General features: G+C 41.3%; 1 protein-coding gene across 1 annotated transcript in view; it reads right to left on the minus strand.

The window, feature by feature from the left end:
* The window catches only part of LOC141128134 (uncharacterized), a 48,676-nt gene extending 35,304 nt beyond the window's left edge, over nt 1-13,372 (minus strand). Inside the window, exon 1 of the mRNA XM_073615230.1 lies at nt 13,308-13,372. The gene's annotated coding sequence lies outside the window, so the exon portion shown is untranslated. The remainder of the gene's footprint in view (nt 1-13,307) is intronic.
* Nucleotides 13,373-13,587: the final 215 nt, after the last annotated feature.

The following is a 13,587-nucleotide window of genomic DNA, read 5'->3' on the forward strand; positions in this document are numbered from 1 at the left end:
ATTTTTTATTTTTTGCGCTATAAACAAAAAATAGCGACAATTTTGAAAAAAACGCATTTTTTTTTACTTTTTGCTATAATAAATATCCCCAAAAAATATATAAAAAAACATTTTTTTCCTCAGTTTAGGCTGATACGTATTGTTCTACATATTTTTGGTAAAAAAAATCGCAATAAGCGTTTATTGATTGCTTTGCGCAAAAGTTATAGCGTCTAAAAAATAGGGATAGTTTTATGGCATTTTTATTAATAATTTTTTTTTTTACTAGTAATGGCGGCGATCAGCGATTTTTATCATGACTGCGACATTATGGCGGACAGATCGGACACTTTTGGCGCTATTTTGGGACCATTTACATTTATACAGAGATCAGTGCGATTAAAAATGCATTGATTACTGTGTAAATGTGACTGGCAGTGAAGGGGTTAACCACTAGGGGGCGCTGTAGGGGTTAAGTGTGTCCTAGGGAGTGATTCTAACTGTCGGTGTGGGGGGGATGGGCTATGTGTGACATGACACTGATCACAGCTCCCGATTACAGGGAGCTGTGATCAGTGTCAGTATCACTAGGCAGAACGGGGAAATGCTTGTTTACATCAGCATTTCTTCCTGTCCGTGAGACGATCATGGGTATCGGACCCGCGATCACACGCACAGAGATCACAGCGTGCGCGCGCCCGCAAGCCACTTCGTAAAAGGCATCATACAGGTACGTTAATATGCCTGTACGTGCCCTTCTGCCGACATATATCGGTGTGAGCCAGTCGGAAAGCGGTTAAAGAGTTGTTGGGGGGGGGCGCATGTGTGGCGCAAAGCAGGAAGGAAGCAGAGGCTAGGAGCTCCATGAACGACGGAGACTGACTGCGCTTCCCCGGGGCTATACAGACACACTTTCACAGCAATTGCAGACCGCCCCCCCCCCCGGCGGAACGATCAGCGCATGCCTGGATCCAGAAATCGCCGCAATAAACTGGATCAAAGGTCTCTAACTAACTACCTGGTTTAGGTGAGGGAGCAGAGCAACATGTCCCAAGATGGCACTCGGACACAGCCACGTTCTCAGGCTGAAGAGGCATCCCCAACATACTCCATGGGTGACGGTGAGTATGCTGTACAACTCACAAAAGCTGATCTGAATGAAAGTCTCACTGTCATGTATGACACGATAGCACAGAAGTTTCAATCAGAGCTGCACAAATCCACTAACACCTTATCCCTGGAGATAGCAGCATTAGGCACCAGGACTGACTTATTAGAAACAAAACATGATGAGCTCAGCCTAGTCTACACTGATCTCAGGAAAGACCACAAATCCCTTTCTGAAACTGTGATACAGCTCCAAGCCCACCTGAAGGACCTGGACAACAGGACCAGACGTAACAACTTCAGGGTGCGAGGGGTCCCAGAGACCATAATGGATCTGCTTCCTGTGGTACAAAAACTGTTTAATTCTCTTCTCCCTGACTCTGCCTTGTCTGCGTTTACCTGCGACAGGATTCACAGAGCCCTGCGTCCTAAACCCCCACCTGAAAAACCCCCGAGGGATATTGTGCTCTGCCTTAAAGATTTCCTGATTAAGGAAAAAATCCTCAGGGCCTCCCGCAATACTCTGAATATACAATATGAGGGCATTTCTATCCAAATATACCCTGACATATCGCCTACAACCCTGGCTAAACGCAGGAGGATGAAAGAGGTCACTTCTGTTCTTCAGTCCACCAGGATTTGGTATCGCTGGGGATTTCTATTTAAGATGCAGGTTCCCCACAAAGGCATGACATACACGGTCACCACGGTTCCAGAGGGTAAAGAGCTCTTGGTGAAGTTGGGCCTCCTCAACGCAGCTGTGCTTCCTAGGCTATTTTCCACTCCACGATCAGCTCCCATCTGGGCTACTCCATCTCCAAGACAGGATAATCGGAGTCAACATTAATACTTGCTTCTCCCCCTCCTTTGTGTTTTTTTCCCCCTTTCTCTTCCTTTTAAGGTTACGGATGACCGAACGAAGCAGGCATGCTCATTAACCACTGGACACTCTCTTGGCCGTGCTGAGGTCCGGTTGCGCTCGTTTGACTGTCCCCCTACTCTAATTCAGTCCCTACCTGTTGGCTCCACCATGGATCAGGAGATCCTGTCCCGAAGGACCCCTACAGGTGCCTGGAAAACTCAGTTCCTTGGAACAATTTTTTCCACAGCTACACTTTATTAGAGTAATGGACCCTTTGGTCCGAATTGACACTTTTCTTTTGGTCAGGGTGAGAGCTTTTCCCCTGACCCCACCAGCTAACTTTAGCCATTTTTTTGCTTGTTTTTCTGGTTCATAGACTTTTTATTTTTTCCTTATTTTTATTGTTTAGTTCTGTTCACTCTGCATTATCAAAGTACTACCTATATGGTTGCTCTACATGTTAAGCTCAATGTATGGTGTTGGTATTCTACTCACCACTTATTTTCTCAGTCTGATCTCTTTAGAAATGTACTGTCAGCTGTTTTATGGACCTACTCCTCGACCTGTACTCCTATGGACTCCTTAGCTACCCCCCCCCCAAATAGGAATTGGGTCTTGAGGTGATTTCCCATAACGTTAACGGTTTCAATACCCAATACAAAAGGAAAAACGCATTCAGATCTTATAAAACCTTGGAAGCAGTCATACTACTGCTTCAGGAAACACATTTTTCCACTCACAACCACCCATCCTTCCTAGACAAGTCCTTTAAACAGGGCTACTTTACCACATACAAGTCCAGGTCGAGAGGGGCGGCTATACTGATCAAAAATTCGGTCATGTTTGATGTACACCAGACTTATAAAGACCCAGATAGCAGATTTGTAATAATCAGAGGATCACTTCAGGGTAAGATGGTCACCTTAGCCTTAGTGTATGCTCCGAATACATCCCAAACTTCCTTCTACAAATCATTCTTCCAGGTGCTTGACAGATATCACTCACCTCACCTCCTCATAGGGGGAGATTTTAATTTAATGGCCCATCCCAAATTGGATAGAAGTCGGGCAGGCCCCGTAAATAATTAATTTCCTAAAACCCTTCAACATTCCCCTTGGATCACGCCAACTAATAGACTTCTGGAGAGTCCATAATGTGGGATCCCGAGGATACACGTTTTACTCCCACCCTCACGATAGTTACTCCCGACTAAACTACATATTTTGCTCCCCTATTCTAGTCGCGTACTCCACATCTGCTGATATATAAATATGCCCCTGGCCTGATCATCACAGTGTCATGCCTCTCATGCATGGGACTCCCTAGCGCAACAGGGTCTTGGCACCTCAACGACTCCTTACTCACAGACCCCAGCTTAGTTAGCCAACTATCTGAACGCTTCACTGAATATTTTCTCCAAAATGACATCGAAGGGATTTCCTCCACGACTTTATGGGCGGCCCATAAGGCTGTGATAAGAGGTCATCTGATTGAAATAGCCATTACTAGAAAACGCCAAAAACAAAAAGATATTCTCACTCACTAACAATGGATCTTGAGAAACTTTACCACAGACACAGCCAAACCCCTTCTCAGGAATTAATGAATCAAATCAACAGCAAGAGAAGTGCCCTAGACACCCTACTCTCAGAAAAATCCCTCCACTGGTCTAAAGCCAGATTCCTCTTGTACAGCAATTCGGCTTCGGCTATGTTTGCCAGGAAGTTGAAATAATCCATCCAACCCACGCATTCATACAAATTCAAAATTTCATACAAAAAGATAGTAATGGTAACCCCACCACCCACCAGAAAGACATTTTAAAGATCTTTTCCTCCTACTACCAATCACATCTGTCCTCCCCACCACCCCAATCCTGCCCAGCCCCTCAGACCTGGTTAGATGCCCTTCAGCTACCTCAACTCACTGTAGAACAGCTTCATATTCTCAACGCTCCTTGCACAGAGGAAGAAATAGCCACTATCATTTCTTCCTTAAAATCGTCCAAATCCCCTGGCCCGGATGGCTATACAGTGCCATACTATAAAAAATGTGCTGGCCTATTGGTTCCTAAGTTGGTCAAGCTATATAACCGTATCCTAGGCGGAGATTCATTCCCCGATGACATGTTGCTAGCAAACATGTCCTTAATACCGAAACCTGGAAAGGATCATTCGCCCCATTTCGGTCATTAATAATGAGTTAAAGATTTTCGAACGTTTACTAGCGGATCGTCTGGCGTCGGTTATCACTTCCCTGGTCTCCCCGGACCAAACAGGTTTCACCCCCAATAGGCAAATCACATATAACATACGGCTAGCCACTAATGTGATACAGGATGCCGACATTATCTCCCGTAAGGTCTTATTACTTAGCTTGGACATTGATAAGACCTTCGACAGCGTCCTATGGCCTTATTTAAACTCCATTTTAGCCAAATTTTGCTTTAATGGGGAAATCATCCATGGCTTTAAGGCTCTCTATCACAATCCCTCGAACCTGTATCAAGCTCCCTGGGTGTAATTCGGAATACAGTGGAACCTCGGATTGCGAGTAACGCAGTTAACGAGCGTTTCGCAATACGAGCACTGTATTTTTAAAAATCGTAACTCAGTTTGCGAGTGTTGTCTCGCAAAACGAGCATGATTCAGGCCAAAGCGGTGTGCAGTACTGCTTTTGGCCTGAGGTGGGGGAACGCCGGAGCCGAACAGAGCCGAACGCCGCCGATCGGCGGCGTTCGGGAATGCACGGAAAGGCCCGAGTACAGCACGGCTGACCTTGGCAAATCAGGGGTAGGAAGTCTTTCCGAGTTTTGCCGAGGTCAGCCGAAGTGTCCTCGGGCCTTTTCGGCCTTTTCCGAGGCTCTCCGGCGCCCCCCCTGCCTCTGGCCGCATGCAGTATTGCATCCTATTGAAGTCAATGCGGAAAAAATTATTTTAGTTTCCATTGACTTCAATGGGAAAAGTCGCTTTAATATGCGAGTACTTTGGATTACGAGCATACTCCTGGAACGGATTATGCTCGTAATCCGAGGTTCCACTGTACTTCACCTTAGGTAGAGGCACTAGGCAGGGCTGTCCCCTCTCCCCCCTGTTAGCCTTGGCGATCAAACCACTGACCCGTTCAATCGCCTCTAACCCTAACATCAAAGGATACATGAAGAATAGCCAAGAAAATAAACTGAGCTTGTACGCGAACAATGTCCTCCTTTTCCTTTCGGACCTTCTAAACTCCCTCCCCAATATACGTTTCTAGTAGGAATTCAAGCAGTAAAAATGTCGATCCTCCCTAAGCTGTTATTTTTCTTTAGAGCCCTACCCCTTTATGTTCCCCACTCTACGATAATGGCTGTACAGTCCGATCTGTTTAAATTTATCTGGCAAAACAAGAAACCCCGTATGAGCCGACAGATGATGTATAGGGTCCAGTCTAGAGGCGGCCTTGGCTACCCTGATCTATGGAAATACTTCTTGGCTACACGCCTCATACAATTTGCTCAATGGCAGGCCTCTTACTCCTCTATTCCTTGGTTACAGTTTGAAAGGACCTCGGTTGTCCCCTTCTTTTTCTAGGATGTCCCCTTTTTAAGAATGTTGCACCACTCAATGGCATAGTGAGCCAGTCCCTGCACCTCTGGTCCCTTTACAGGGTAACATTTAAATTACACCCTAGTTCCCCATGTCTAGCCTCCTTCCTAGGTGATCCCCAGTTCCCCCCAGCCTTTAGCAAGGATAAAGAGTTCTCAAATTGGATATCACAGGGCTTTATGAGTCTAGTCTCTTTGCTACAGGGTTCATCCTTTTGCTAATTTGAACATCTCCAACAGAATTATGCCCTTCACAGCTCTGAATTATATAAATACCTACAAAGTCAACATTTCTTCTCTAATATGTTATCTTAAGCGGATGATGGGGCTGTAGCACTATTTGAGAACCTCTGTGTGGAGGCCTCTAGAGACAAGGGACTATCTCAACTTTATATCAATACCTTAATGACTACAATAGTACAGCCAAATCACCAGCTATGCTGGGATTGGAGGCAGAGACTGGCCAAGAGATCTCGGAGGAGGATTGGCATGGCATGGTCACCAACATGCACAAATGCACACGTTCCATCGCCATTAAGGAAACTGTTGTCAAGCTGCATACCCGTTGATATTTTACCCCCTTTAGATTGAATAAGATTTTCAGAGGCACTCTTCTCCATACATTCTGGAGCTGCTTGGTGCTAAAACCCATATGGCAAAAAGCCTCCTCGTTGTTGCTCCAGATAACAGGTGCACCTGTGGCCCTGACTTACCAGATATGCATCTTATTTGCAGAGCTCCCAAAGGTCCCCCCCCCCCACCAAAAGCTGGCACACACACTTTTCAGCGCCATCCACTGGGCAATTGTCCTAAACTGGCGGAGTCCCTCTGTTTCATGGTCACAGGTGTTCCTTCGCATGGAATCCATTAAATTGATGGAAAGGGTACACCACACCCTCATGGATACCATGCACGTCTTTGAACGTAAATGGGCTAATTGGTCGCCTCATCAGTTATAACCTAAGTTTGAAGGGCTTCCCTATTACCATGCATTTATATTTTTGTGCTTGCTCAAATATATAAAAAAAAAAACGTTTGTAAATAAAAAGAGTTGTTCAGAGGACCAATTTTGGTTTTACTAAATGTGTTTTAACAATGACCTGTGGTATGGAGACTAGATTGTTTTCCTCCAGGGAACATGCTAAATTACCTTTGCAGACCTATTAGTAAAAAGGTCACATTCGGGAGGCCAAGGTGTTTTGAAGATATTTCCAATGACATGGCTATTTTGCTTACAGAAGCCTTTACTGGCCACCAGTAATGTTTAATAGAGCTGAAAGAGACTTTGGCTATTTTTAGATCTGCCTTGATAAGTAAGTGATTTATCATTTTTATTTTTATGTTAATAGAATGTGGTTCTGTAGTGGGACTTCACACGTTTTTGATGCGTTTTTTATGCTTTTTTTGTAGGAGGAGAAGACTGGATTTTATACACATAACTCTGCCAAAAACACACTGAAAACGCATGTACATGCAGTATACTTGCAGTTTAACTGCACTGCCATTAAAGTATCTGCACCTTTTCAAAAACACGCTGCAGCTGTGCTGCATTGCTATGAATAGGCACCATAGAAAATAATACAATTTCCTTTGTCATGCAGTGTAGTTTGACAACAAGCATAGGAGAAAGCACACTTGTGTGAAGGGGGGGCTTACAATTAGTTTACATTAGTTACATCAGCACGCATTTGCTTTTTTGTCAATTGCAGGTAACATGCAATGCACATAGAAGCATAAAGTTCTTAGCCGTATGACTAGATTACCATTTACGCTATTACACTGTGCATTACCACAGACACACGAGGCCAGAACTTGAAAAAGGATCCATAAAGTTTTTTTCTATGAAATCTACTAAAACATTTGGATTATTTTCAGTTTTTTGTGTTTTTATCTTGCAATGTATGTACGTTAGATGTGTTAGCACGCATCAGCATCAGTTTATGTGTGTTTAAAGCATTTACATGGAATCATAACTTTAGTTACTATGCATTTCTAACAGTCTGACCAAAAAAATGCATTTTCTTCAATGAACATGGGTCATTTATTTATAGAGCAACATTATGACCTTAAAACAGCCATTCCACTGCTTAAAAAAAACTCAAAACACAGGCACGTCAGGTATGCCTTACAAAGATGTCCTCTACTTTGTTGCTCTGGGACTACAGCAATGATACTATCATTTTAATAAATGGGAAGGAGGAAGTGGGGGAGTGTCATGAGAAGGAGAGCTTGGTCATATGACCTGTCAAAGTCATGTTACTGGGTTCTCCTCCTATCATGCAATGTTCTCTGCAGCATTATGCAAAAAAAAATGTCTGTTATAAATAGCCCCTATAATAACTTAGTGCATTGCACATTAACTCATGTGCTGCTCATATAAATGAGGCCTAACTCTGCATTAAAAATAAGTCAAAGCATCAAGTAATCAATAAATGGTAAGTTAGTATACAGAACTATAGAACATTTAGTAACACAGCACAAAGCTGTATTAATAATAATAATAATAATAATAATAATAAAAATAACTTACTATGTTGTATATGTGAGGAGGAAATCCAGCAGTTGTCTACAAAACTAGCACTGTAAGGTCTGGGCTCTTGGACAACACTCAACGATGCAGCAAAGTGAAAGAGGTTTTTTTTTTTTTTTCTCTTTAGTGACGTCTTAGGAATGCTTTTGTAAATGGATCCTGAACAATGTCCCACTATAATAGGTCACTCTACAGCCAGGGAGAAATGGAATGAGAAAGTCTTTAAAACGCTCTAATAACAGGGCAGGGTAAAAATGCTTATAGGAAATACCGGTAAATGCCTTATGAAAAGATCAGCTGAGAAAATAGGAACCACCCAAGCATATATATATGTAAAATCTGTGTGGAGTTTTAAAAGTGACCTTAGATCCTACAATGGTTTGTCATTTCCATATCCATTGTTATTGCAAACAGAAAATTAAAGCTTTACATACTGACCATGCACAATGAGATTGGAAAAAATGTTCAATTATGCATTAAGCTGACCATAGATCCAGTAGAATTCCAAATGAAAATTCTTAGGAAAAGAATATTTAAAGAAAGTTTGTTTATTTTTCTAATCATTTCAAAATCCATGTTTGTTTTCAACCACAGTGATGAGAAAATTTGAAGGAACAGGATGGAATTTTTTTTTTTTTTGAACAAGCAAATTTTATAATGCCCTGTACACACGATAGGATTTTCCGACAACAAATGTTGGATGTGAGCTTGTTGTCCGAAAGTCCGACTGTGTGTATGCTTCATATAACATTGGTTGTTGGAATTAAAAACTGCCTGCTTTCTACTTCTTTGAGCCTTATGCAGGCCATAGATGGTGCGAATTTCTTTCCTGCAACCCCCGGGTTGCAGGAAAGAAATTTGCACTATTCTCCCATAAACATAGACAGTGCTGACAGGGGAATCCTTCCTGCCAATACATTGTATTCTCCCGGCACGGGGGGGGGGGGGGTTCTGGAAGATCTGGAAGAATTGTTTGTCTGTGTCCTGTACTCCCTTCTTGCCTTCTTGGGAGACTATGTAACCCCACATCCCCCCATTCTTTTCTTGGTCTGCAAGTCAGTTAGATTCTATGCTGTGCATAAAACGACAGTGAAAGTGGTTAAATAGTTTAGCAAAAGACAACAGGCAGGGCTGACACCGTTAAGTCCACAAAAATGCTGTGCGTTGTCAGCCCACAATTGGAGATCAAAAGCTGGGTGCATTTCTGTCAGGCCAAATTGTATTTTTCTGTATTTGCAATGGTCTTAAGGGACAAACCATGGGTAAATGTGCATGTTTTGATAAAATATATTGCCTTTTTTTATTTTGCCTTGCTATACACTTTAAGAAGATAGACCCATCTCTACTGGTATTTTCATATGTGCCATCAGACTAGTCACAGAAAGACCACCAATAAACTTTGTTGTTTTTCTGTGTGATGATGCTTCCAGCACCCTCCATTAACTGGCATAATTAAAACAGAAATAGAGAGAGACAGAAAAAAATAATCAGAAAATGTTTCCTTAAATTCTAATTTCACCTTCTAGGTGTGGGGAGGGGTGTCATCCAGGGGATAGTTTTCCTCTGTGACCAGGGTCCAGTTTTAAGTATACTTGCCATGATCTAAGCAATTATTAACTACTCTTTGTATTTTTACATATTATTTGTGTTGATTCACATTAAAACCAAAATCTTTTTTTTGTGTTTACCTGTCTAATCTTAGCTATTAAATAAAAAAAAAATCATGTTGTTTACAATGTTCACAGTTCAGGCTCAAATTTACTCAGATGTAGTTATAATTAAGCCCTCCCTATCCCTCCCTGCCTGCTCTCTTTCCCTCGTTTTGCCCTCATTCACATTAGACTGATTTGTCATGTGATTTGACAGGTCAAATTGCATGACAAGTCGCAGCCTACTGCTGCCACCTTTCCAATTTGTGCGACGCCAACTTTGTGGCGCCGCACCGATTAGCAAAAGTAGTTCCTGCACAAATTTTGGCGATTTCGGATGCAACTTCAATATACATCTGTGCATAAGGCCGCACAGATGTCTTTCAAGTCGCACCTGAAGTCACACTGAAATGCGGCTTTGAAATCAGATGAAGTCGCATGGTTTCGAAGCCGTGTTCAATGTGAACAAAGGCGTAATCAGAAAAAGATTGTCTGAATGTACACAGCTGCTGTTGTGCTTTGTGAAGTCTGTCCCATGGGTGTACTCTATATTAAAGTTCCTTTCAAACCTGCAAGGTCAGCTGTATTAATTTAAATGCACACATGTTGTGTCATGTGTTAACATATGTTGCTTTACTGCAGCCTAATTATTTTAACCACTTAAGGACCAGCCTCGTTTTGGATTTTAGGTGTTTACATGTTTAAAACAGGTTTTTCTGCTAGAAAATTACTTAGAACCCCCAAACATTATATATGGTTTTTCTTCTAACACCCTAGAGAATACAATGGCGGTCATTGCAATACTTTTTTTTGCACCGTATTTGCGCAGTGGTCTTATAAGCGCACTTTTTTTGGAAAAAATTCACTTTTTTGAATAAAAAAATAAAACAACAGTAAAGTTATCCCAATTTTTTTTTATATTGTGAAATATAATGTTACGCCAAGTAAATTGATACCCAACATGTCATGCTTGAAAATTGCACCCGCTCGTGGAATGGCGTCAAACTTTTACCCTCAAAAATCTCCATAGGCGACGTTTAAAAAATTCTACAGGTTGCATATTTTGCGCTACAGAGGAGGTTTAGGGCTAGAATTATTTCTCTCGCTCTACCGGTCGCTGTGATACCTCACATGTGTGGTTTGACCACCGTTTTCATATGCGGGCGCTACTCGCGTATGCGTTCGCTTCTGCGCGCGAGCTCGTCGGGACAGGGGGGTTTTAAAAATTTTTTTTTTTATTTTTATTATTTATTTTAAAATATTTTATTTATTTTTACACTGTTTAAAAAAAAAAAAAAAATTGTGTCACTTTTATTCCTATTACAAGGAATGTAAACATCCCTTGTAATAGAAAAAAGCATGGCAGGACCTCTTAAATATGAGATCTGGGGTCAAAAAGACCTCAGATCTCATATTTACACTAAAATGCAATAAAAAAAAAAAAAAAAAAAGTCATTTAGAAAAATGACATTTGAAAAAATATGCCTTTAAGAGGCGTGGACGGAAGTGACGTTTTGACGTCGCTTCCGCCCAGCAGTATCATGGAGACGAGTGAGCACCATCTTGGCCTCACTCGTCTCCAGACACACCACGCAGAAGGACGCGATCGCCTCCGCCGCTACCGAGGGCACCGGATCGCGGCGGGAGGGGGGGGCCCCTCTCCCGCCACCGATAAAAGTGATCTCGCGGCGAATCCGCCGCAGGGACCACTTTTATCTGAAAGCCGGCCGCCGCACGAAAACGGGGATACCGGGGTTATGGCAGCTAGCTGCTGCCATAACAACGATATCCCCGTTCAAACTTAGGACGTATATAGTCGTGCGGCGGTCAGGAAGTGGTTAATGGGTCGTCCAATGCACCACAATAGATCAAAAATCACGTTTGAAGCATTGGCCACAGCACACCGTTGCAGTACGCATCTGTGATTGGCATCACATTATATCAACATGTGTTACACATTTATATTTTTTAATTTTTACAATATAACCTTTCAACCTTGAGATAGATAGATAGATAGATAGATAGATAGATAGATAGATAGATAGATAGATAGATAGATAGATAGATTTAAATTATATAAACAATGATAAGTCCATGAAAACATCTAAAATATTAATGTTCAAATCCGTGAAGAAATTCAACATAAATCAAGTTCTTAAATATTTGTGTCTCAGTGATGATAAACGATTGAACACCAAAAGTGCACCTTCCACTGTGAAAAAAAAAAGGATGTGCCCTTACCAGATGGCTAGACTCCACGTTATAGGAGCCTAGCAAAGCGTGGATTGGTGTAATACACGCGATCTGTATTCTGTTGAATACAAACAGGATGATGGAAGTATCAACACAGGTGGCTGCTCTCTTTGTTTTTCACTCCCAAGTATGATAAAAGAAAGAAGAAGAAAAATGCCAACATAGCATAAAACCGTGATGGTTTATTGAGGTGGCATAAGTCCAATCAGACAAGAATAAAAAAAACGTTTCCAAGGTAAAAAGCGATCAGCAGATCACATAGGAACTAGCGTAGTGAGAGTTAGCATAGACTCTACCCTACTAGTTTTGTCATAACTGACATCACCGGGGGTGAACAAAAATGGAAATTAAGATTTCACTGTGGAGTGTCTTTCCTGTTTGTTAAAGCTAAAGAAGTGTATTCAAAGCATGTCATCATTTTATACAATGTCTACTAACTAGAATATACAATATATGCTTTAATATGGCCAAGAGAATGTCTGGCCATGGTCAAACCATGTGTTACATTTTACAGTCCTTACTACTTATTCATTAAGCCCCTACCTAGCTTAGCAAATGTGCAAATTACAGTAACCCTAGCAACCAATCAAGTTTAATTGTTCTGACAAAGGAAAGGTGAAAGCTGGTTACCATGAACACTTTGCACATCATTGCTCTTTGTATCACCTTATTTTAGTGTAAGCTCAGAAGCTAATCAAATGCAATATTCTTTTATGTGCTTTCAGGGAAAAGTACCTTGCTTTTGAGACGCACATGAGATGCTTTTGTTTCTATTCCCATTGACTTGCACATAGGCTCAGATTACAAAACTCCAGTGAACAGGATGCCCAGCAACAGCAAAGATAAACACAAACTCAATCCAGTTTATAATTGCGTCTGCAACATATGTAGAAAGCAAAATCACAAGCCCTTAGATATACCTAACGTGCTGACATATCTGAACAAGAACACATATTGATTATTTTGCTTCTATGGAATAAGGAAATCAAGAAATTAGCTTGTCTAAAACAATCACACCAAAGCCAATTTATCAAAAACACCAAACATGGGTCAATTACCTAGTTATACACTGGAATTTAGGTATATTGTAAACCCATCAACATTGCCTAAATAATAACTTAACATAACATGAAGTGTATTGATCAAACTTATCTGAAAAGAAAACATGAAAAAGATGCATTTCAGTGAATGAGTTCCTACTGCAAAAATTCAGGAATTCAACAACTAAATTGAGTGCATTGCAAATACAAATTTTTTCAATGCCTTGGCATTATGTTTTGCACATTTAAATACCTAAATTTAGAGTAAAAATCATGCAAAAAAATAAAGCTTGTTACTTACACAACCAGAAAAGAGGTAAGACAGAAAGGTAACTGATCCTCACCATATCCTTCCCACAGACAACTAATACCAAAAGTGATTGTTAAAAGCCCTTTAAGATAACTTGCAAAACCAGGCTGATTTCTATGTAAATACAAGGGATACAAAACCCGCCCCCACAACGTATCCCCAGCTCACAGACAAGCTACAGAAAGGATGTCTCAACAAGTGCCATACAAAGAAATGTATTCTAATTATGGAAAAATCATTGTAGGCTCAACAGCTTTATAAATATTTGTGC

The sequence above is a fragment of the Aquarana catesbeiana genome, linkage group LG02 (assembly GCF_042186555.1).
Source record: "Aquarana catesbeiana isolate 2022-GZ linkage group LG02, ASM4218655v1, whole genome shotgun sequence".
Classification (NCBI taxonomy): Eukaryota; Metazoa; Chordata; class Amphibia; order Anura; family Ranidae; genus Aquarana; species Aquarana catesbeiana.